The sequence below is a fragment of the Lissotriton vulgaris genome, chromosome 6 (assembly GCF_964263255.1).
Source record: "Lissotriton vulgaris chromosome 6, aLisVul1.2, whole genome shotgun sequence".
NCBI classification, from domain to species: Eukaryota; Metazoa; Chordata; class Amphibia; order Caudata; family Salamandridae; genus Lissotriton; species Lissotriton vulgaris.
The window spans coordinates 709,012,921-709,040,093 of NC_141694.1; the positions used below are offsets into that span (position 1 = coordinate 709,012,921).

The following is a 27,173-nucleotide window of genomic DNA, read 5'->3' on the forward strand; positions in this document are numbered from 1 at the left end:
TTTTTATTCTTCTTTTTTCATCAGTAAATACGACAATTTGAGTTCTTCAAACAACTCTCCATCATTTAACAAATGAAGACATATCCCAATGCATTTCGGTATGCACCTTCGTCAGGGGAATGCACTATAAGTAACAAAAAATCTGTCATATATATATACCAAAGAGGATACATTATTTACAATCACAAACCAACAGTTTCATTATATTGTGAACTGAACAAAAACCAGAAGATCTCCTAGTGTCATAAACACATCATATGTGTGATTAAAAATCATGCTCACAAAAGTTCACCTGTCACCTTATAAACCAAACCGAAAATCAAGTGAGCAACCCAATGTTGACCTCACCTCCTACTAACTGCATGCAAGAAAGTAACCTAGTTTCAACATAAAGCCATGCCAATCACCAAACATTCCGGAATTTCAGAAGTGCTGTATCTATGCACTCTTACCTTCGATTAAAACAATAAAGCCGGCAAAAGTCAAAGTCCGTAATTTACTTATTCTGAAACAACATAGTCGCAAGACACTTAATACGCTGACTTCATAGTAACGTAACTAGCTTGTATATTGCTGCTGGAGCCGGTACGTACTCGGTCTTCCTGATCCCACTTTTGAATCCTTATACCGCTACTCTAGTAGAGTCATACCATAGATCTGTAACACATTGGAAGAAAAACTCTTTAGTATTTACGTAGTTTGTGTTACACTGTATAGTTGTCCCTAATCTTTGCTGCGTGGCCTTACCTTTCTCTTTCTATTCAATTGCGCTCCGTTGGAACTCTGAAGTGCGCTCACTATGTCGCTCTATCGCTAGAACGAACCGCGTTGGAAACGCCAGTATATGGCGTCTGACGTCAAGTTGTTAGAAACATAGAAAACGGACTACTAGCTTATTCGTACTCATCCAAAATGGCGCATGTGTGTTTACTAATCGGGAAAATACGAATGAAAAGTCGCCTAATCCCATTCCATATTGCTAAAAATGAAAATAGAGTTATACTCACATTACAATAGAAAAATTGAAAAATAATAAATGAATATCCCAGTAAAATTCGTGTAATTAAGCTGTGTGAGATTTTATGAGCATGAATGTCAATGACACCTGAATATAGTAGAAAAAACCATTAAAATACTATTACCAAGCATATATATTACAACACAATTTCATAGGAAACAAATCATTTCAATCTTGTCATTGAGACCATAGGGGGTCAGCGTCCTAAGGGACTTTATCCAATAAGTTTCTCTTTGTGCCAACAGTCTAACTGTGTCAACATGAGGTTTTTCCACCAATCTCTCTAACACAGTAAATTTCAATTGAGGTATCGTATGACCCCTCTCATGCCAGTGCACAGCCAAACATGATTTCATGTTTTTTTGTACGTATCATACTCTTATGTTCGGTCATCCGAACCTTCACCTTCCTTGTGGTGCGTCCAACATATACAAGTCCACATGGACATTTAATTGCATATACTAGAACACTTGAATTGCAATCAGATGTATGTCTCAAGGTTATGTGTCTTCCTGTTTGGGGGTGGGCAAATGAATTTCCTACCAATACATTGCCGCAATGGCCACAGTTTTGACATTTCATCATACCTTTCTGACCCAGGTCTGTACTTCCATGCCTACGACCTTTCAAAATCTCCTTAATATTCATTGATCTGGAGTGTGCAAATAGAGGTTTGTCTAGAAATACCTACTTGAAATCGGGTTCTTGCTCAATCATTTCCCATCGTTTCCTTATACATTTTTTTATAGCCGCTGTGGCTGTGGAAAATTTCAATACATAGACTTCCCTATCCTTGAGACATACATCTGATTGCAATTCAAGTGTTCTAGTATATGCAATTAAATGTCCATGTGGACTTGTATATGTTGGACGCACCACAAGGAAGGTGAAGGTTCGGATGACCGAACATAAGAGTATGATACGTACAAAAAACATGAAATCATGTTTGGCTGTGCACTGGCATGAGAGGGGGCATACGATACCTCAATTGAAATTTACTGTGTTAGAGAGATTGGTGGAAAAACCACATGTTGACACAGTTAGACTGTTGGCACAAAGAGAAACTTATTGGATAAAGTCCCTTAGGACGCTGACCCCCTATGGTCTCAATGACAAGATTGAAATGATTTGTTTCCTATGAAATTGTGTTGTAATATATATGCTTGCTAATAGTATTTTAATTGTTTTTTCTACTATATTCAGGTGTCATTGACATTCATGCTCATAAAATCTCACACAGCTTAATTACACGAATTTTACTGGGATATTCATTTATTATTTTTCAATTTTTCTATTGTAATGTGAGTATAACTCTATTTTCATTTTTAGCAATATGGAATGGGATTAGGCGACTTTTCATTCGTATTTTCCCGATTAGTAAACACACGTGCGCCATTTTGGATGAGTACGAATAAGCTAGTAGTCCGTTTTCTATGTTTCTAACAACTTGACGTCAGACTCCATATACTGGCGTTTCCAACGCGGTTCGTTCTAGCGATAGAGCGACATAGTGAGAGCACTTCAGAGTTCCAACGGAGCGCAATTGAATAGAAAGAGAAAGGTAAGGCCACGCAGCAAAGATTAGGGACAACTATACAGTGTAACACAAACTACGTAAATACTAAGGAGTTTTTCATCCGATGTGTTACAGATCGATGGTATGACTCTACTAGAGTAGCGGTATAAGGATTCAAAAGTGGGATCAGGAAGACCGAGTAAGTACCGGCTCCAGCAGCAATATACAAACTAGTTACGTTACTATGAAGTCAGCGTATTAAGTGTCTTGCGACTATGTTGTTTCAGAATAAGTGAATTACGGACTTTGACTTTTGCCGGCTTTATTGTTTTAATCGAAGGTAAGAGTGCAGAGACACAGCACTTCTGAAATTCCGGAATGTTTGGTGATTGGCATGGCTTTATGTTGAAACTAGGTTACTTTCTTGCATGCAGTTAGTAGGAGGTGAGGTCAACATTGGGTTGCTCACTTGATTTTCGGTTTGGTTTATAAGGTGACAGGTGAACTTTTGTGAGCATGATTTTTAATCACACATATGATGTGTTTATGACACTAGGAGATCTTCTGGTTTTTGTTCAGTTCACAATATAATGAAACTGTTGGTTTGTGATTGTAAATAATGTATCCTCTTTGGTATATATATGACAGATTTCTTGTTACTTATAGTGCATTCCCCTGACGAAGGTGCATACCGAAATGCATTGGGATATGTCTTCATTTGTTAAATGATGGAGAGTTGTTTGAAGAACTCAAATTGTCGTATTTACTGATGAAAAAAGAAGAATAAAAACAACCTTGAAGAAAGGAAATACAATCATCGTTTGATGAGAATTTATTGTTTTGCTTTTTTGCTGGTTTATGTTTGCAGTCTGATCAATAAGACTGTGGAGACATCTTGTTTGAACTTTTTGATGAAGTGTAAGGTTGACAAATTTACTATGTTTAAATTGAATTGAAAATGCATGCAAAATAAGAAAAAACGAATCACGTAATTGTGAATAAGTGAATAGTGCTCCCCATAACACAGGCTTCTGTGAATTTCTTACACCTAAACACAATGCCATCCTACTAGTGAGAGTCACAGAAATTTAGGAGAACAGTACCTCTGTTTAATGGCTTCTTGATGGCTATCACCAAACCATGGTATGTGTACACATTATTGATGAGAGTAGATGTTGATACTTTGGTCAGTATCTGCTTAACAAACATTCCTGAAGCCTGCATTTGTCTTAGAAGTGGGTGTCCAAAACATTGTACCTGGCTGCCTGTCTTCGATGTCCATGCTGTGAACTTCTAGTTTTATTACAATGCTTGCAATGGTGGGTTGTCTTTATTTTCTATTAAAAATCAGCACTTGTTTTGTGGTTTTGGCTGGCATTCCTTCTTTTATGCCAATGGTGTGGCTATTTGTTTTGATGTGTAGAACATTTTGGATGTCTATAACATCATCTCTTGTAACTCCCTGTGTTGATGGCTATCTTACCTTCCTATTGGTTGAGAGAAGGTTTTGCTTGCTTTCTTCTTTTGACGCGCAGATAGAAATGTATTAGAGTTCAGACTGAGTTTTGACTCCAACAGGCAGGGGGGGATCCAACAACCTTGACCTAACTGCAGATCTTGCATGTTTTGAAGCATGCTGTGTGTGAGTTACAAACCATCTACATGTTCCTTCTCTACTGTATTTAACCATAAGTGATTTTTTTCAGTTGATAGAGTATTTAATTGTAACAGTTTCATTCCAGAGCACAATTCCTACTTTTCTTTAACCACATCGCTGCTGTGGTAATTTTTGCCCTGTGCTGGAAATTGCCATTTTGCTGGTGTCATGACGAGCTCAGCTCGTCATCAGCACAGCTCAACTGTGCCTCATGGCGAGCTGAGCTTGTCATGAGCATGGAAGGGGTTAATCCAGATAATTAAAAGTGTAAAACATCATTTTTTTCCTGCAAAATGTTTACATTCAATAGGATGAATTAGGTGGATGTAATCAGGGTTTCTTGGCCACTCCTCTAGGCTGCTTTTGTCTGATCAATCCTGAAGAAGGGGCAATCTGCATTGATGTAAAGAGCTAAGGTCTTCTATGTATATCTTCTATAGGTTATTTCCTTCAGTCCAACTCTGCATTCACCAGCTCTTAAGGTTAACTCATACTCCTTAAAACCTCTTAAGAACACTCTTATCCATATCACTATGTAAATTTCAAGATCTGTTATAAATCAATGCGTCATCATCCTGCTAAAACTTCACTTCTTTGGAATCTCCGAGTACTGATGATATACTTCTCTGGAACATAGACACAACTGAGAAAATGCCAAAGGGCATTCTAACAAGCGTTATTCACCCCATTAGAGTTGTGAATAAAGTAAAGTCACATGATTCCTCCTGCAGGTTGATTTGGTGATATGCAGACACCAAATCGAAAGTGGTGAAGATGTTGTCCGCAAACAACAGCAACAAACATTTCCTTAACATAGGGAAGAGGAAAATGTATCTTCCACCACCTCTTTAATGATTGTTCTTAAATAAACACATCTTTTCTCTCCAATAGCATTGCGTGTCACTGCTATTGGAGCCTAACACTCCATGGCTTTCACAGGTTCTATGATCCCTGTCTTGCAAAGTTGATAAAATTCAGCTTCCCCTGCTTTATGCATTGCTACAGGCAACTTCCTTACTGTTGGCATCAGTGGCGTAGCTCCTAATTTGAGCTTTATTCATATCTAAGTAAGATTTTAATCACGCTAACTTTTCACTGACAATTGCAGGAAATGTATGTTCAAAATCAACTTTCCTAACCTTGTCTTGACTATTACTACGGAGTGGCATTGAGAACTAGCATTCCATTATTTTTTTCTGGTAAGGCCAAACTAACATCTCATCATCCTTGACAGGCACATAAACTTTCCCAACAACAAATCTTTCTTGGAACTTATGAGAGTTTGAAAGTACCATAGCAACACAAAGGTATGATGAACAGACGGCTGAACTTGGGAGAATTTTAAAGTGCAGAAACATGTTCTGCAGAAAAGTTCCCAAAACAATCCCATTTAAAAAAAAATAGCTGTATTTTTCAGTTACAAATATGGATGCGCGTCTACCAGACACTGTGTGTAAATGCAACACTTTGAAAAGGGAGAAAATTCAAATGAAGAGTTAACTTAATCATTAAGATAACTCTTCATTTTAATTTTCTCTTATTTAAAAGCATTCAAAGATATCATTTTGTTCTCATGTTCCAATACTGAGTTGAGAATGACGTTTATTTAAGAGTTAAATACCTCAGTGCTTCAGTTCTGAACGTCTGTAACCCACATGGGTCATAAATTTGAGTGGAGCACTGCTCTTTATCTACAGCCGGATAATAATGTAGATAGCTTGGAGAACTAAGCCTATGATTGACTGATTCAATGATGAACTAGTTTCACTTAAAAAAGCAATGTGAACAGTCGGAACGTATGTGGCATAATGTTTTTGATGAGGCTAGCAAAGTCCAGTATCGCAATACTTTCAAAATGTATCATAAGTGTATGTAACAAGTGAGACATGAATTCTATACCAACAAAGTAGAAGGGGCTCAGAATTCATCCTGGGAAATCTTTTCCATTGTAAAGACTCTGTCTTTTTTGGATCGTGTCTTAGCTCACACTCCTAGCTCCGAGGAAAGTTGTAATGTTATGGCTCGATTTCTTAGGGACAAAAATGCACCTGATGAGTTACAATCTTTGATGCACTCTGTTAAATGTAGAACTCCTCTAGATGTGGCTCCTCCTGATATTTTGGAATTGGGAGCCAAGGAGGTTTCCCCTGTATTGGGAAAGTTGATTCATATTTCTTTGGCTTCTGCTGAGATCTCCACCTGTTGGAAGGACGCCTCAGTGGTGCCGCTTTCGACTATGCCTTTGTTGGATCCATTAAGACCTGAGAACTTTAGACCTATTTCATTACCCCCTTTCTCCACCAAGGTCTGGAAAACATTTGTCAGCCACCAACGGTCAATGTTTGTTGAGACCATGAGCCTACTGCATAGTACACAGTCGGACTTCTGCCCTCGGTACAGTACAGTCTGCTCTGTTTCTGGCCTCTGAATCCTTGTGCCATATTCTGGATATAGGTGACACAGCAGAGCTACTGCTGCTGATTTTGAGCACTGACTTTTACACCGTGTCCTAAAGCCTTCTGTTGAAGTGACTGTGGAGCGACAGTTTATGTTATATGGCCCTGCAGTGGCTTGCGCCCTATCTGCAGGGCTGTACTTTTCAGGTCCTGCAGAAACCTTTTGATTCTGAGGTCTTACCACTGCAGCAGGGGGTGCCACAGGGCTCCTCTCTGAGCCCTACCTTATTCACTCTCTACATGCGCCCCCTTGTGGATATCATTGAGCGGTATGGTTTTGATATCACGTCATACGCCGATGATACTCAGATCATTGTCACCCTGTCTAAGAATACAACAACGGCTGGAGCCTCTCTCAGGGCATGCCTGTCCAAGGTGGGCCTCTGGATGGAACTCAGTCACCTGAAACTAAATGCAGGCAAGACCGAGATCCTTCTCCTGTGGGGTCAGGCTTCTATTTGAACGCCCGACTGGTGGCCACCATCAGGTGGCTCCCCTTCAGTGCCAAAGCCCAAGGTCTAGAATCTGGGCATCCTGTTTGACGTGAGGTTGACATTTGATAACCAGATCACTGCCTTAGCAAGCAAATGTTTTGGGATGTAGAAATCCCTTAAATAGATCATTGGAATTCTGCCTGAAGCTGCAAGGAAAGCAGTATTCTAGGTTCTCATCATCTCATGGCTGGATTACTGTAATGTCCTGTATTTGGGAGACTCTCAAGCTCGACTTATGAGGCTCCACATGTACATAACGCTGCGGTTCCACTATTGCTGAACCTTCCAAGACAAGCTTCGATGAGCTCGGCTCTGCAGAAATTGCACTGTCTTCCGATCAAGAAGCGTCTGTCTTTTAAGGCTCTCTGGTATCGATATAGGGCCATTAACAAAGCTGGTGCCAGCTAATTCAATCAGTTTATCAAACCCTACCTTCCTTCAAGGAGTTTGAGGTCTTCAGGTCCTTGCTGGCAGAGATTCCCACTTTCAGGAAGGTTCGAATTGGGGGCAGCTCTTTTAGCTCTCTTGTCTCCAAGTTTTGGACCTCTCTTCTGCTGCATCTCCGACAAGCTAAAACAGAGCTTTTATTTCGGACAAGCTCAAAACATGTTTTTTAGGTAGCTAATTCTTTCTTTTTAGCCCTTTGTTATATCTACATAAAAGTTAGGAAATATAATTTATTTTAGGAATGGGGAGGGAAAAGATGAACCTCTCAGCTGACACCACTCTCTGGGCTGACAGGTCCGCATAGAAGGATATGAGGAGAGACTGCCTCTCTTCTGAGACCTCGGTCTCAGGTGATGTGTAACCATAGTACAGTTTATGGAGGGACTTGCCTCTCCACTGAGACCCTTCTCGTGAATGGCTAATTTTGTAGTAGAGTGTGGGGAGTGACTGGGCTCAGCACGGATATCTGTGCCAATATCTCTCTCCACAGTGATGAGTATACATAGCAGGGTTTGAGGAGCAACTCGCCTCTTGGCTGACACCCCTGTCTTGGATGACTGGTATACGTAGTACGATGTGTGGATGAACTAGCCCCAATGTTGACACTGTGCGTGCTGGATACAGCATGCCATACTTCAGTCCAAGATTCCTCAGTGTAGCTTTCACCCCGTTACATTTCCTTCTGCCTTCCTGCACCATGATTGTAAAATCCGGGAACAGTGATAATTTGGAGCCTTTCCATATTGTTTTGCCGCGTTCATGTGCTATACGAAGCACAGTGTCTCAATCCCTGAAGTTCATAATGCGGGCTATGATAGGTCGAGGCGGGCAACCAGGATTAGGCCTAGGTGCAAGAGAACGATACACGTGTTCCACCACAAATCCAGCTGTAAATGCATCTCTGCCAAAAAGATCAATGAGGACCATTTCCACAAAGGTGTCCATGCGACCGGCGGTGGTGTATTCTGGCACGCCAAGAATGTGCACATTGTACGGCAGCTGCGCGATTCCATGTCCTTGTTTTTGATAGCAACCTCTTTTAGGATTCGTTCCACACGGTCAAGCCTCTTAAGCGTCTGTGCGGTGCCAACTTCTAGATCTGAGGTGCGAGACTCCACAACATCCAGGAGCCTGTCATGTGCTTGAATTTTGACCCCCATGTCTGCCATGTGTTTGTCCAATGAATCAAACCTCACATCCAGCGACCTAAAGCCAGCATGCATTTCTTGCAAGAGGGAGGTCATTTGAGTGGAGGGGTCACCAGTGGTGGACATTTTCTGCCCTCCCTTTGCCATGTCGCTAGATTGCCCCTGTGTAGTGCCTGATACTTTGTCGAATGTAAGTAGGTGCTGTTTCGGGTCTTTACAGCCCATGCCGCAGTCTGGCACACACCTCAGGACTAGAGGTGCAGGAGAAGTAAAGCGGGAAAATATGCCAAATAAAATATGAAAGCCCAACCACTGGGAGAAATGTCACTTTTCCTTTGCGCTGCACAATGGAGAATTATTGGAGACAAGATGACAGTATGCCAAGGCAGAGAGCAAGCAGAGGGAACCAGGGTTCAGGAATCACGCCACTCATGTATATGAGTAAGGCAGATACGTTCATAGTTCTGTGGCCTACCAGCGATAATGACTATATAATGGTTGAACTTTTTCTAATAATAATAAATGACCTTAAAACAAACAAATGAGTATCAATGTTAACTGTGTACCAACATTGGTTCATGCTCATGAAACAAGTTTTTTTTATTCTTTATATATCTAAGTGATTTATTTTTACTCACAATTATATAATGTATTGCATTCCATTAAACTAAACATACTGGTAGTATTCCGGTGTATAGAAATTATACATACTATATCAGGATATACTCAGTGTAAATGCAAACTCCATTATAAAAAGTACGGTCTCCCAAGAGGCCAACAAGAGCATACCAGGAAGCACTGCACCCTCGGTGTTCAAGGAATGGATTTTGTGTTTGACTTCCACAGGCCTCTTGCGAGAGTCACCATCTCTTATCAAAAAAATGAATTAAATAATATTACAACCATATTTTAAGGACTCTCATATTACAGAGTAACATTAAATACTAACTGAACACATGACAAAGAACTCTAAACTGTAGACTAAAACAAACTATAGAACTCTACAATCTCGTGAGCGCATTATGGGAGTAATCACACACTTAATAATTGATTTATATAATGAAAACTGATTACTCTCTTTCTGAATTATAATTATGACTTTTATATAAAAAGATTTACAAGTCAGTCTTCGATGTATCGGCTTGGCTTTGTGACATAGTACATCACCTTTACATCACTACATAAGCCGCTGCAGTTCTTTGCATGGCACTTGTAAAGTCCACTCTGTGCACACTATGCTGCATGATGGAGCCTTGAGACCCTCAGGGTGAGTAGTGCGCTCTATAAATCCCTGATTGATTGATTGATTGATTGATGGGTGTCGCCATGCATGACATTATACCTAGTTGAAGCGCACTGGTACATCTGTTCTACCATTATCAGCTTCTTTTCCTTGTAATGTTGACAATTAAAAACCCATTAGTTCTGATTTTCCATGCTCTGCTACAAAAGTCTGGATGTGCCTCACTGTTCCGTTCTACCCTTTGGCTCTTTACACAATCTCTCCTTCAGTTTCTCGGACAGTAAGCATGTTGAAGTGCAAATCCTAAGACTTCTTCACCAGAGTAAAGTTGGAATTCCAAAAAGTCTGAATAGACTCGCAGACAAACTCGAGTCTTAAAATGTTTATTGCTTGGCCAAGCCACCATCAAGCCACAACCACCTGTGTCTTAGAAGTTGGGTGTTACTTTTTTTCTGGTCAAATATGAAGTACAGTTCCTTCAAGTTTGATCAAATACGTATATACTATCTGGAATTAGAAAATGCCATTTGAAATGCCCGAGGGAAGATAACTAGGAGCAAGTCATGGAATAAAATAGCAAGCATGCCACTTGGTACAGTCTATACAGTGTCTGCCAAGGCAATCTCAAGCCTTGGAGGAGTTGTTCAGCCATGTTTCAATGAAAGACAGAATATCAAAACTGTGTGAGAGAATGAGTTCTACAATTTAACATTTAGGACATGGAAGAGAACCGGCATATAACAGGAGGCAATAAATGGCAAATGCCACAGGGGACGCAGGATAAGGCAGGGGTGCAGTAGAACAAATCATTCTTATTCTTATTACAAGTTTACTTATAGTGCAATAGGAGTTGTATCTATTATTGTATGATCTGAGTGCCTCTACTGTTTCTTATTCATGCACCCAGTCACATAGTTCAGTCACCATTGATGTACACTGTGGTCAATGTCAATGTATGTCTCAATTTTGTTTCTTATTTCTCTTTGTTATTGTAAGCAATATAAAAAAAGGGATATGAGGCACTGAAGTGCCTTGATCCTGCTGGCTGGGTTGGGCCTTCAGTGCACTGTTGTTTGCTTGCACTTGACTTTTGAAGAGTAGGCAGATTGCATGTAAGAAGAAGATTGGATGTACACAAACGCATTAACAGGAGAGTCAGCTCTGCCAGAGACAGTTGAGTATTGGAAGAACAAAGCAAATTAAAATAACAGTGAAAGAAATAAACACATCTTAATTAAAATTACTCCAAGAATTTCAAAACTTAAACATGAATGCACAGTAAAGTGGACACACAGCTGCACAACATCTTTTAGACCAATGTTACATGTTTATTGGTCAGTACAAACTCTTATTTTATAGATTATTCTATACTGTTTTTCACCTACCAAACAAACATGGAGTATCCTTCATGATCAGAACATTGTGCTCAGGTGCTGTGGCAATCCCGTACATATGTCTTGACGTTGTTCAAAGTTGATTCAATTGCTATGCTTTATTAATCAGTACGCAATCAATTGCACTTTTCATTGAGATTGGCCGTCTACCTTATCTTGCAACCCTGAAATTAGATTGATACAAACAGCCTATTAAATATTACTTTCAGTTGGACACCAGATCTTAAAATATTAGATAACTTCAACCCCATTGTCTTTTACTGAATTCAATATTTACTATACATTCAGACATAATATACATTTACCAAATATTCTTTCAATAAGCATGAGACATCTCTCAAAGCAATAGAAATTATTCATCAACTCTACGTGTTAAATATATTGAAACATAATAACAAATTGCATATATGAATGGGATTGAACAAGTGTTGTTTGTTACATCTAGTAATTTAGGTCTAGTTTTGCCTCAACCATATGGGAATGTATTGCCGATTCACATATGTATATCATATTCATTATAAAAGATTATGGGCCCGATGTAGGTAAAAGTCATTTACCGAATTTAAAATACCGATTTTTACCGAATCGGTATTTTGAATTCGGAAAATGATATGTAGGAAAAAAGAAAAATCGGTAAGATACCGATTCGGAAACAATCGGTATCGTGTTTCGATACTTACCGAATCGTTATTCACCGAATCGGTAAATACCGATTTGGTGAATACAGAATCGGTAAATACCGAATCGGTAATGGCAATACAACCCTATGGGCCAAAAGGCCCATAGGAATGCATTGTAAATACCAAATCGGTATTTACCGATTCGGTATTAGCCGAATCGGTAAATACCGAATCGGTAAATACGGAATCGGCGAGCAAGTAAAAGTGAAACTAATGACAACAGCCAATGAGGTGGAACCACCCTCCCCCACCCTAGCAGGGAGTGGCTACCCAGGCAGGTGCAACTCATTAGAACTTTCTGGAGAGGCAGCTTGAGCTGAGCATTCAGAGTGAGCAGCAGAGAGAGTGGTAGCACAATCCTGATCACTGTGGAAATGGCAAGCAGCTCTGAGAGCCAGAAGGCTGAGCGCAAATGCAAAGTCAAGTTCAGCAGCATGGAGCTTCAAGTTTTGGTGGAGGAGGTGGTGAGGGTCCACAGGCAGCTGTTTGGGAGGCTGTCCCTCACAGTCCCTGAGTCCACCAAGAGGAAGCTGTGGAGTGGCATCGGTGAGAGGGTGAATGCAGTTGGTGTCACCCCCAGGAGCCTGGACGACCTCAAGAAGAGGTTTTATGACTTACGCAGCCTCACCAAGAGGAAATTGGCCGAGCTGCACAAGCAGGCAGGTCTAACAGGTGGAGGCAGGAACCCCGCGCCACCCCTCACAGAACTGGAGGAACTGGTGTCAACCACGATTGAGACCGAGAGTGTGGTTGGAGTTGGGGACCTGGACAGCTCAGCCAGAGCTACATCAAAAGGTAAGAAGCATGCGCAGCATGACACACCCTACCAGACACCTCCCCTGTAGCCCCAATGCACAGCCAAACCCCAGCCCAGTACTGCTAGCAACATACATGAGCAATGCATCATGGTAAATATAGTCAGCTATTGTAGTAACAAATGCCAGTGCACATTGAACTGAAATGCACCTAAAAACAGAATCAGAGTATTGAAAATGAGATGTGCAATGCTTTTATTGTAGTGACTGTAAGACATTTGCACTCAGTTCACAAATGCTTCTTTATACCTAGGGGCACCATCAGGCAGTGGAGCAGCAGCTCCACAAGCTCCAGCTCCAGCACCATCGGACAGTGCGGTGGCAGGGCCAAGCAGCATGGTTCCTTCACAGGAGGAGGACAGCAGTGCCGTGGGCAATGAGGATGACACAGGACATACCCTCTCATTTCCCCACTCCCCCCTACTGTCACTAACTCCCCCATTGCAGTTCTCACCGGAGAACTCACCCACACAGACCCAGCCAGCACATGCCACATCTCCTGCCAGGAGGATCATTGTCGCCCCATTGACCATCATGGAGGGAGCAGCGGGTCAGGCACCAGCACCCACACCTGCAACACCTGTGGCACAGCAGCCCACCCAGCAGGGCAGCAGCAATCGGCGCCGGCCACGCACTTCCAGCAATGCTTTACCAGCACGGGAGGGCACCGTATTCCAAGGGCTGGAGGGGAGCATGGTGCGGATACAGCGGATGCAGGCCAAATCCATCCTGGCTTGCCAGCGCCAATTGCAGGAACACAACCTGCAGATGGGGGAGATGACAAAGGGATTTGTGAAATTCGTTGAAAGTAACAGGAAAATAGCTACAGGACTGGGGCGCATGACAACTGCCATAACCCAGCTGTGTGGCAAGATGGAGGAGCATGAGCACAGTAGGCGCAGGGATGCCCGCGTGCAAAACCGGGCAATCAACCGTCTTGCCGCAGCAACCGCCCTGCTATGCCGCCGAGGGGCTAACATGGAGGACTGCCTCACTCAGAACACTGCAGAGGTGACCAGGGGCATGGCCCGCATCACCACTGCCATGGAGGCACTCATAATCTCAAACACGGTGGTGAATCCTGCCCTGGACGTGGCCGAGGCTGGGGACAGCAGCAGCCGCAGCAGCCCGGCCAGCGCTGTGTCTGAGCCGCGCCGGAGCACCAGGCGCTCCGCTGAGGCAGCCGGACGCGCAGAAGGGGGTGAGCCACATCCAAGTGGGTCAGCAAAGCGCAGCAAGAAGTGAGACTGCCAGGGTGGGTGGGGCATCCCGGCCCATTTACATTCCCCACCTTTACTGTACTTATTTAATTTGTTGCACATCAGTGCTGTAACGTTGTGCCAACATTATTAAATTTCTTTTTGTTCACATCCATGACCTGTCTGTGCATCTGTACTCACTCAGAAATAGTTTTCTGTTATCTCCTCACGTCTGTATCTGCCATCACTTGGTGTAGACACCCCAGCAGGTTCTGTTTGTGGCACAGCAACGTCGTCGTCATGGTCCTCGTAGTCTGACAACTCCACCTCAGTGCCCTTCTTCACCGCAAGGTTGTGCAACATTGCACAGACAGCTATGATCTTGCAGCAGGTGATGGGGGTATACTGCCTTGCACCTCCACTCTTGTGCAAGCATCTGAACCTGCTTTTCCAGATGCCAAAGGTCCGTTCTACTACATTCCTTGTGCTTTTGTGGGCCCAGTTATACCTCCTTTGGCTGGGTGTAGAGGGGTTGAGGTAGGGGGTGAGTATGAATGAGCGGAGGGCATATGCACTGTCGCCTAGAAGGAAAAGGGGTAACATTACTCACATGCATACATGTACTTTACAGTGCTACTTTTTGTTATGGGGGTCTTATGATGTGTCTCACCTAGGAGGTATCCTTCACCAAATTCCCCAGCCGTCAGCCGTGCATAGATGCCGCTGTTTTGGAAAATGTACGAGTCGTGGGTACTCCCTGGGAATTTTGCTACCAGGTCTGTGATGGTGCACATAGCATTGCAGATCACCTGCACATTGATGGTGTGCGTAGACTTCCTATTGCGGTATATGTATTCTGTGTCAGCAGGGGGGCAAATCGGAATGTGCGTGCCATCAATGCAGCCGATGATGTGGGGGAATCGTGCCATCTGGTAAAAGTCTGCTTTTGTTTGTACCAGTTCCGCATGGGTTACAGGGAACGAAATGTATTGGTCCATCCTCTGTATCATGGCGTCAAGGAATTTGTTGAAAAACCTTGACAGGCTGCTCTGGGTCACCCCTCCTACCGCAGCGACTCCACTTTGATAGCTGCCAGACGCAAGCAGGTGTAGGCTGCATAGCACCTGCACGTGCGTTGGGATGGCGTGTGCCCTTGGGGTGGGGTGGTCCAACAGTGGTTTAAGGTCCCTGATGAGCTCCAGAATGGTGTCTGAGTGCAGCCTGTACCTCTGTAGGATCTCTGCCTCTGTGAGCTTGAACAGGGTGATCCTCTGTCTGTAGACCTGTTCCTCTCTTTGCCATTCCCTCTCTCCTTCCTGCTGTAGCCGTAGCCGCCTTGCAATGACATAAAATGCCGCCATCCTGCAAGTTGCATTGCATTTTGGGTCTCTTTTTATAGGTTGCAGTTGGTTACCACCTGATTGGAATCCATGGTAAATACCGAATTTGAAATACCGATTTTGAGGCAAAATCGGTATTTCTGTGCTTCCCTACATCTCTATCAGAATTTTTGGCCTGTCCGATTCGGTAATTTACCGATTCGGTAACTCTACCGATTCGGTAGCTAGTCCGATTCGGACTATTTACCGATTCGGTATATCTACCGATTCGGTACATGGTCCGATTCGGTATATTTACCGATTCGGTATGTTAGCGATTCGTTCTTTTACCGATTCGGTGTATTTCCGAATCGGTTTATTACCGATTCGGTACCTATACCGATTTGGTATGAATACCGAATCGGACGGATTTCAGCGTCCTACATCCCGATGGCTGGATACCGATCGGTAAGGGCCGAAAATCGGTATTTTCGGCCGTTACCGATCGGTATTGGGCCACCTACATCGGGCCCTATATCTTTATCACCTTTATTTCTATACCTTATTTGATATATTTGTGGTGTGGGAGCTGTGGCTTGCATCTAGCTAAGATGGGCATATAGGGCCAGATCTACAGCGGTAATCGTTTGCGATTATTAAATTGTGGATTTTTCCTGATTTGATATTAGTTCATCACAAATACCAAAGTATAAATGTGAATGTGACACATTTTGTGAATCCCAGTCGTGAAGAGACTTACCTCATTAATATTCAAGAGGTAGGATCAGTTTGAGACCTACTGAGAGTTGCAAACATTGCAGGGATGGTGGCCTGCTGGGGTCTGTGATTGCTTTTCAATAAAGCAATTTTTTTTCTAATCTAGCCCATTTTCCTTAAAGGAAAATGAGATGAGTTTCAAAAAAGAAAAATGAAAAGTTTTATTTAAAAATTTTTAAGAGTAGGCAGTGGTCTGTGGGACCACTGCCTGCTCTTAAAATGTTTTATTATAAACATACACACAGGGAAAGGGGTCCTTTGAGGGCCCCTTCCCATTTGCGAATGAGTTACCACCTACTTGAAGTAGGTAGGAAAAAGCAAATTTTTTGCGACCGCATTTCAGTCGCAAAACATTCATACATACCATTGCAATTCAGTATTAGGAAGGGCCGCCCTAAACACACCCCTTCTTAATACAGAATCGCAATCCCAATGTGTGAATTGGTAATTGGTTACTGAATCACATTATGGGCCTTTATACATTGAAACATGCTTTTTTTTGTTTGCAAGCAGCCTGACTCTGAGAATCGGGCCACTTGTGAATGAAAAAAACCTTTGTACATGACCCCGTATTCTCTCTGCTCAGTTTCTTCCACCCTGTTATGTGCGTCCTACGTAAACATGGCATACCTCCAGATGGAGAGTAGAAAAACCCTTTGTACCAACTAGTGTGCTGATCTCAGCCTTTAGGAGAGGTAAAAACATATAAACCAGTAAATCCAAATACTGACTGAGGAGCCAAAATAACAATTGGAATGATCTATCCTGTCTGAGCCCGCAAAGAAGATTACTGAGGACTGTAGAGAAAATACCAGATACACTGACAACAGAAAGACTACAATCGAAAATCTAAGTAACATGGACCCTGCATGCAAATATTGCACTAAAGTCCGAATACCATATGCATCAGCGATACATGAATTTATAAGTATCTGCACTGAATTATGTATAACAAATGCTGCTGAGATCGCTACAAACCTACTACACCATCCTCAAGCAATATAAGGAAGAAATATCAGACTGACTTTCAAACATTCTAGAAAGTTTGAAACAAGATGTTTTAACTCAACATGTTAAATGCAATGAAAACAAACTGACGGGCATATTCTCCTAAGCTAATGCCAGTGGTCAAAGTGGGGGAAAAAAAGTAGGGGAACTGTGGGCGGAGAATCAGAGGGCGGGCATAAACCAAGGATTGGATCAGTGGGCAGAGTCAGAGGTGAGGCCAGAATGCGCAAAACGTCCCAATTTTTAGTATTTGTTTGCCATTTCACAGATTAGTTACAGTTTATTAGGTTAGTTAATTCAACTAATGGATACACAATATTTTTCAAGGTTTTATATGAGTTGACATTAAAATACATTCACAAAGTGGGATATGCTTTCAATCATGGAATGTCCCAAATATGCTTAAAAGTGTAATCACAAGCCATTTGTCTCCAAGCGATGGAGTTTCTGTCATCAGCACTTATCCTTCCTTTTTCCACAAGAGCAGCTTAAACATGAATGCAAAATACCCTAGTTTACAAATGTTTTCTATGTCATAAAGGCTCTGCCATTTGTGCCAAATAATACAACATCTGCTGCATAATCTGACAATTTTAACTAATAAATTGTTTGTAGATCAAACGGATCAAAAGTTGCTAAAAAATTTGACTTGTGTTGCTGTGAAGTGGACGGCCCTTTGCAAAGGTCACCTTACTCACTTCTGCATTTGTATGTTATACTGGTACTAATAAGGCAAAATCTTTCCAGAGAAGGCAAAATCTTTCCAGAGATTATTACCATGTGTAAAAATGTCAAACTAATAAAGTATCGGAAAATATACTGCATTACGTTGCAGCCTTTTTTTGCTGCATAATTTAGTCAATACTGCAGCATAATTTCGTCCTCTTTTGCTGCATAGTTCCAGTGGCCCCAAAGCAGGCAGCACATGTTACAAATGCTTGTGCGTGAAGCAGAGAGACTGTGAAGTGTGCAAACTTAGTTTGGTGTGCGTGCAAATCCTGCATTGCCGATCCCTGGTGAGTTGCATCTACTACTGCGGAAACAAGGCCAATGGAGGTACCAATTGGCAAGGCAGATTGGCCTCAAGGGCAGGACCGGCTTTAGCACTGGTGGCACCCTGTGCAACAATGTTTATTGGTGCCCCCAATGACCACCGCTGCCACAGATTCCCTCACTAACACCCTTTAACAGTGCCCCTCAAGTCTCCATAACCACAATCTCTCTCAGATGCATTTATTTGATTTACGCTAAAAATTGATGGACAGAATGCAGAACAATGTCATACATTCACCCCAGTACAGAGATCTGGGCCTAAATCCATAGTTTTTTTGCTCACCATGCCATTCCAGTTTGGACCCGGCCATTTGCAAATCAGTCTTGACCCTGCGCCCAATGGGAACAGTCCAGCCCGAACTACCAGGCCAGGTCCTCCCTGGACTGGAAACAAGCATCCTAGGACCAGTTTCGGGCTTTCAGCCCACATCAGCCAGGATAGCTTGACTCCAGTGGCATGGAGAGCACAGTACACAGGACTCACGTCGGAGCATACCCGTCCCACTCGGGGTGACAAATGCAAAAAGAAAAATTGATGGACAGAATGCAGAACAATTTCATACATTCACCCAATACAGAGATTTGGGCCTAAATCCATGTTTTTTTTGCATCCCCTTTGGTTTTGCTTTAATATGATTTACAGCGCCACTCATAGCAGTGTAGGGTGTCAGAGCACTTTACATCACACACAATCAATTATTCGTGTGTAAATCACAGTATAAGAAATGTTACATAAGACAAAGGACTACAAGATGTAGGAGTCACATGACAACCATACTAGTAGGCAATATATTTTAATAGCTCATTGTTCTGTCAGGATTTTAACTTATAAAATGCAAGTAACAAAAGGATATCTCTGACAAGAACAGTAAACCACTGACTTATTTATATTATGTGCACTTTGTGATATGCCTGGTACATGTTCTTTGCAACAGGCACATTAACCCACTGCCCTACCTTTCCATGAGTAAAAACTTCTACAAGACAAATCTCTGATCTCCCTCTAGGTAGAACATTAATCATCAGAGATATCAGGACACTTATATTGCTGAAAATTGCAGGAGGCCAGGAAGGAGGCAACAAACTCATTGAAAACCATAATATACTTACAAACATAACGTGCCCACCCAAAGTCAGCTCTCGGTGCAGTCACACCGCCCTAGGGCCGGCCCTTCTCAAGGGTCCTGTGACCTCAGTGACAGAATCACTGTCGCTCTAGGGTGTGCTGCTTCATAGGGTTGCCCGCAAGACTGGAGGTGAACTCCAGTATGCATTGTGGTGGACAGGCCTTCAATGTTAACCCATACTTGCCACAGCTAGGGTCCACCTGCTGGTGCTAAGACACCAGGGGCCCGATGTAAGTAAATCTCATTTACCGACTCTAGAATACCGAATTTTACCGATTCGGTATTCTAGATTCGGTAAATGAGATGTAGGAAATAATTCGGTAATTTTTGCCGAATCAGTATTTACCAATTTGGTAATTGCCATTGATTCCTATGGGCCTTGAAGCCCATAGGAATCAATGTCAATTACCGAATCGGTAAATACCGATTCGGTAAAATTACCGAATTGTCAAGGGGGACAGGGTGTCACTTTGACACCCTGTTGCACCCCTGATTCTGGCGTATGTGTGCCACATGGCACAGGTGTACATGCACAGATGTGCATGTACACTGGAATTCGTTATTTACCACAAAATATTATTTTGTGGTAAATAACGAATTCTTAAGGGCCCGTGGCACTGTTTTCAGTGCCACCTACATCTAGATTTACTGATTCAGTATTTTACTGAATCAGTAAATGTACTGAATCGGTAAATTTACCGATTCTGTAAAATTAAAGGCTCCTACATATCAAAAACCAAATACCGGTCGGTAACGGACGAAATCGGCCGTTACCGACCGGTATTTGGTGTCCTACATCGGGCCCCAGGGCTTCTAAGGTATAGCGGGCCTTCTAAGGTCTAGCATGAGAATGTACTCCCCCAGTTGAGTGGTCTGGGGGACTGGCCATGAAGGCTGAACCTGGTTCCCCAGTTCCAAATTCGGCAGCTCCGACCATGGTGACACATCCTCTCCCCCACTGACCACCATACTGCCCCACTGAGAGAAACTCACACTGCCTTCAACTACAACTCAAATGTGCCCGCTATAAACACCTGGATGCAACTCAATTCAAATTACGCACTAGACAAGAGCAATATATTGCCTAAATAAAGTGACAACATCCTGGAAAGAGCAAGCACTCATTGGGAATGCAAGATTAATTAAAGCATGTTAAATATAAGCAGGAACAACATGGTTACCTTAACCCTTTTACACTCATTATTCAGAAATCAGTGAGTGCTTTTAAATGAAAAGTTAAGGACATGGCTACAGGGCCCGGAAGGGATCTGTTTCAATGTCTATTGCTTATATCCTTCCAAAAAGTAAGCAGTATTGTTTAAAAAGACCACATCCGTGAACAGAGCCGCTGTACACATTTCGTTTTCCACTTCACCCATCAATCAGGCATTGCAGTACCTCCAGGATTGGTGCACTTTCCCATCATTGGAAAACAATGCTGTTCTAAGAAAGACAAGAAATGAAAAGTAGTGCTTCACTGGCACACTCTGTAAATGGACGCTAATGTGTTTGGGTGTGAATAAAATCAATCTGGCCACTTTACAACCACTCTGTCTTGCTTTATTTGGTTATTTATCATATTTCGAACCTTTTATTCCAGAGGCTGCACTTTCGAATAGAAAAATTTCAAAAAGACAACATTTACAGCAAAAGTGTTTTTGGGACGGATCCATTTCACAGGGGAGCAAATAAATGAAAGGAGGATATAGAGGGTGAGAAGTGTTGGCTTCAGTAAGCGAGGAGGAGCTAGACAGAAAGAGGGATTAAGAGGCAGAAAGAGGGAGGGGGCAGCTCCAATTGGCAGAGCCAAAGTGGACACTATCCTTGTCTTCTCTAGGCAAGAAGGAAAAGACAGAATCCTTTTCCTTCTCAGCCCACCCGCCCGTCCACGAACGGCCACGAATGCCGAGCCTTATCTGTAGGCCTCTGATATTTCTGCCGTCCTGGGATACATGTTTAAAATAAAAAAGTAGGGGAATGCAATTTACAGAATTAATGATGTAGGGGCACGCCGACCCCTACCGACCCCGCCCACTTCGACCACTGGCTAATACTAACAGGTCTACCAACACTGAATAACAGCACCCGTTCCCGCCAAATTGGTTTTGCACTTCAAATAGCATCTTTAAGGAAGGCGGAATATATTGGCACCACAACAAACAAGTGCGCTTAAACAAGTTGTTCTAATTTATGCTGCTGAGCAAGTTGACAACAGTACCCTGTGTTCAGCCAAGAACTGAGAGCACACAACAGTAAACAAATGATAAGGTACAAAATATAACATCTCAAGACACCATACAAAGAGTTGCTGCAGTAATTTATGTAACCATAATGGATCAAAGTCAATTACATCAAGCAAATACTCAACAAATCTTTAAACTTTTCTGTAAATATGGCAGATGGCACAAACAAAAAAAGGAATACAAGCAGCCACAAAAGATTCAAAGAAGATCAACTTGAACCTTCCTCCAAATACAAAAAAAACCAGACCTCCAACATGTAGCCTAAACAGGGAAATAATCATGAAAGAATTTGTGGACACAAGAGAATTGATGTAATCAACAACGACATCCTACTACCCACTGAATTAGCGAAAAAGATAGAATATACAGGCACTGAAGCAGAAAACCAAGTTAGAATCTTCTGTGTAAATGTAAATTGTAAATTGATACTTGTATAGCGCACTACTCACCCGCAAGGGTCTCAAGGCACTTGTACGAATACCGCTGTGGAACCCATCCTGGCTTTCCCTGTGAGGCGTCCACTCCTGGGCACCCCCAAGGTGGAGGCCAGGCATCCTTAGCGTTGTGGGGGCCGTTGTGGAGATTAAGCAAGCTATTGCCCAGAGTTGCAGAGTGGGACTCCATGATTGGAATAGGCACGGAGGAGAGAATTATCAGGTCCGTGGAATTTTGAGCTCAAGACCCGCCAAGGCAGGGAATTGAACCCTGGTCCCGAGCTAGACCTCTGCATCAGGGTCTGCCGCTCTAACCATTGAGCCACACTTCTCCACTGTGCAGTAAAAGAGCAACCTAAGTTTCGAAACCAACCTGGAGACAATGAGTTAATACTTGTAAGAGCTAGAAAGCAGAAAGGCAAGTCTTAAAATATCCAGCCTCCCAGAATACCTCAGTGAAAGGAAAGAAGCCTGTGATAAAGTCATCGAAAAATGGATTCCAAAGTTTTTCACGCAGTCAATTGTGAGCAGTTTCGAAGAAGACAAAGTTCAGACTCCCTTTGAAGCCTCAAAACATCCAAGAGCTCGTCGTCTTCGGTCCACTAATTTATAAATCCTTAATCTCACTTTTACAAGCAGCAATCAAGGTTCCTTAACTAGGTATAAGATAACACATTTCGCAGATTGTTCTTATTCAGAGAACAGATATGTTCAGTTCAAAATATTTTATGGACCACCAGAAATATGTATCTTGACAGCACAGAGACATTCTGTATTAATGCTTTCAGAAGTTGGCTTTCGCACAGAAGAAGATAATGGAAGCAAACACCATGTAACAAAAGAAAAAGAATGCATAGGAGTTAAAAGGAAAGGAACATTGTTTTCTAAAACATAATTGTTTACACCTTGAAATGCTAATGGGAGGTGGGACATAGTCAGTCAGAGCCCATTTTATTAATCTGAAGTCGAGAACCTGTGGATATTTGCAGCCCAAGCAATTAAGTATTAATTGTTTCATTTCGGATTTGGACCCTCTATTTCACTGCTCCTTGCATCTATTTTTCAGTCTTCAACTACAGGCATCATCCTTCCTGTTTGACAAAGTCAACTGTAGGTCTGTGTCCTTCAGTTTATGTCTGGTCAGATTCTGTGAATTACAATGAAGCATCTAGCAGTCCCTTAAAATGGTGGGAAGTGTGATGTCAAGACTCTGATCCGATAGTAAGAGGAAAATAATTTCATCATATTTTGTGATGTAAGTTTCTCACTTTTTGCAGTGATTTCTGTTTTCAGATGTACTTGTTAAATTGGCAGTGGGGAATAATATGTTCAAGTGATTTTCTCATCTCCATTTCACAGAAGCAGCTATCACTCGTGCATGTATCTAGTTCTCAAAAATAAATGGTGATTTTCCTGGGATCTCAATGTCAGGATGTACAGGCCGATGTAACCATAAATAAATACCTATTTTCAAATAATTTGTTTACGTTTGCTTCATTGGCATTTTCTGTACGCAAAATACACATTTGTTTTTACAGTCTGCATTAAGGTGCTGTGTATAGAATAGGGCATGATATTTGGGCTGGAGAAGTTTTGCAATACTAAACACTTTGGCTTCTTTGTAGATTGTATCGTGCAAAAGTGTGGGTCCAGCTGCCTTTTCTTTCAGCACCTATCAACTAAATTGCTCTTTTGATGCCATAGATTATAGGTACCACATACACTCTTTCTTCAATTCTTGTGTAGGCTACATGGTGGCTCAAGATAGGTTCGAGTGGGGGGTGGGGCTTGAAGCATTTCTTTCCAGATAATCCTATTGGCTTTCCATATTCAGTCTTTACCTGCCTGAGATATTCCTATATCTGCCCCATTCGCAATAATTCATCCAATGAAGATGCTCATAACCTTACCCAGGTGGATTAGTGCATTGTGGGCACATTTCCGATTCCCAGAAGCATTCTAGGCCCATCTAATTGCTTCATCTAAATGTTCAGACCATCAGCAGTTGTTGATAATCTTTACACTGAGGTAGGTATGAGATAACACATTTTGCACATTCTTCTTTTCGAAAACGGATAGGTCCAGTTTCAATTATTTTCGTTGACATGACCAATTATCTTAGTCTTGTTCTCCTTTATGGTTAATTAATTCTGTACACATTATTTCTTTCAAAAGATCATGTGCTCAATTTTGGAGTTCTGTTTTAATGTACAGAATTGTGTACATCCTCAGTAAAGGATTTGATCTAGCCCAATCTGTGAAACACCCTCTATTACAGTGACCAGGACTTCATAGATGATATTGGCGTATAGGTTACAGGGCAGGTACAAGCGAGCAGACTTACTATACTCCATGGTATGACTTTGGCATATCAGCATTCAGACCAATCCTTACTTGAGTCGAGTTGTTTGTGTTTAGCTTCAGCATTGTTGATCCCATAACTGTCTCCACCCCACTTTTAATTTTGATCTGTATGATCTTAAGGTTTATAGTACTGAAAGCTACCCTATAATCGCTGAACACAAAATCCAGGGCAAGGTCTGGTGGCTCCAAACTATTGAGTGAAGTAACATTAAACTTGTTAGTCAGCACCAAGATGCCCTGAAGAATGAAGGCACAGCTTACAATTACAAATGTTATCTCTTTTCCATGCTGAACTTTGTGACCAGATGCAGTAGAATATAACTGGTCAATTGTTGACAGGCCTTAAAGGAAACAACTGTGCAATGTGAAATGTAGTAAGTCCAATAATATTCTTTATTTACTCAATACTATACAGAGGACTGGGACCACCAAACCTCTGCCCGTAACTGCCTCTCCCTGTAACTGCCGCCAACGTTCTTCCATCAAGCCCTGCTTCACTCACAAGCTCACTGTCTTCCACATTTCTAACCATATCCAGAATGCCACATATCTCCCTTCTTTAATAACAATGTTAAATAATAACAATACAAATAAAACAATAAAATAGAACAATAAAGTGGGAAGCAAAACCACGCATAAAAACAACAAAACCATACCACAATATAGCATATTTCACAAGATCAATAAGATACCAAATAATACATGAAATTTCAATCATTTTTCAATGTAATCATAATCTTTCAATACATAATACATGTAATTCCAAAACATTCTCAAAATGGTTCATAGTCTTTCATTCACACTGGTCTCCTCCTTATTCTTCCCGACAACCTATCAGTCACAGACTGCTCGTCACTATGCCTGGTAAACTCCTTCGACAACCTAGTCTCACTGTATACATTTTCCTTAATGCAGTCGTAATCAACTTCTAGCACCAACAGACACTCAGATAACTTTATTTTGTTTTTTTATATTCCACATTACCATCAGACAGTTCAACAATAAACCTACCAACTCCCTTCACTTGCAAGGGACTGGGAAATTGGGACATGCATTTTCTCACAAAATGTCCCAACTTAACTCTAACCCAACCTCTATCGTGCAAATCATGTTCAACAATCATTCTACTTCTTTCATCCACACTTTTCAGGTTCTTCCATGACTTAAGCTTCAGCATCCATCCTGGCCTCAAATTCAAAGATAAAGGTCTTCCCTCATCACATTATATGGGGTTTCACCTGCATCACGGAGGGGTATAGTTCTGTAGGCCCACACCAGTCTCCTCACAGCAATCTGCCAATCACAACCTTTACTCAGTTTCAACCACAAACCTTCTTTTAACACCTTGCGTGGTCATGACGAGCTCAGCTTGTCATGAGGCAAGGTGGCGCTGTTCTCATGACGAGCTGAGCTCGTCATGACCGCCGCAGCGCTCCCACCCGGGGATAATTCCCTTGCTGTGCTGAGCATTCTACAGAAACGGGCGTGGACATGACGAGCTCAGCTCATCATGAGCACAGCGCCATCGTGCTGCATGACGAGTCGAGCTCGTCATGAGCACCGTGCGCGACCCCCTCCCCCGCACCGTGGGGGAATTACCCCCACGACGAAGGGGTTAAAACGATTTAATCTCTAGAACAGCATTACCCTGGGGATAACAGACAAATGTTCTAGTATGACGAAGAGCTAATCCATTCAAAGATGATCTCATCTCACTTTATACCAACTGAACTCCATTATCCATTGCAATTTCTGTAGGAACTCCTTCTCTGACAAAAACGTCTTTCAAGAACTCAATCACATTCTTTGTTTCAACATGTCTTTCCAAAACTACCTCTGCCCACCGGGAGAATAGCATAGTGTTAGAAATCGGGTCTCTAGTTGGCAGAGGTACCCTGTCCACGTAGGGCCCGGAATTCTAGTCAGGTTAAGACAGACCATGCTCATCCTCTGGTAGCTTGGCAATGTGTAAAGCAGTTGTGCATGCATGGATATAGTAACATAGTGAAAAAACTACAAAAAGACTACACAATGAGGTATGAAAATAGTATCTCTTTTACTCTTCAAATCAAGATAAAAACGATAAGAATCCAATTAAAGCATCTCAAGTTTTAATACTTCAAGAATGTACAATGCTGAAAGAGCGCTTGCGCTTTAACTAGGTTCTTTACGGTTACGCTGGGAAAATGACAAGATCAACACTGTGGACCAGAAACAGACTTTCTCCCTGGGTCAGCACGAAGCAAAGCTTCCAAAGTTATTACAGTTAAAATGCATTATCAGGTTTGTGGGAGGCTGATCTACTCACTCTGCTTGGGCCGCCCGCGAGAGTGCTGGTGAGCGGCAGGAACCTCGAAGGTCCTGGAGTGCACAACGGGTCACACTGCCCAGGAAGACAAATCAGTATGCAGATACAGTGCCCTGTTCTTGTGGCTGTCGGAAGGGAATGCACGAAGTATAGCTGTCACCGTACCCCAGAAGTGTATTGAAGACAGTCTGTAAGGCACACAAGAGAGCTAAGAGCACAGAAATGTCCACTTTCTAAAAGTGGCATTTCTAGATTAGTAATACCAGATCCAACTTTAGTACTAAAGAGGATTTGTCATTACTAAGACCATATATGCGACTGTTTTAACCTAGTTCTCTGTCAGGTCTTGGAGGTTGCTTGTAGGATCTGTGGCTTTCAGCTGCTGGGCCTTTCCAGCCTTCTAAGTTCATAGACTCCAGCCCAAATACACATATAAAAGATGACTCCATTGATTTTATTTACACGTTAATTAA

General features: G+C 42.1%; 1 long non-coding RNA gene across 1 annotated transcript in view; it reads right to left on the reverse strand.

Annotated features, from left to right (window-relative positions):
• The window catches only part of LOC147707879 (uncharacterized), a 65,559-nt gene that overhangs the window by 13,760 nt on the left and 24,626 nt on the right, over positions 1–27,173 (reverse strand). Inside the window, exons 2-3 of the long non-coding RNA XR_015296476.1 lie at positions 11,365–11,537; positions 9,526–9,605 (exon numbers count right to left, since the gene is read on the reverse strand). This is a non-coding gene — a long non-coding RNA (uncharacterized LOC147707879). The remainder of the gene's footprint in view (positions 1–9,525; positions 9,606–11,364; positions 11,538–27,173) is intronic.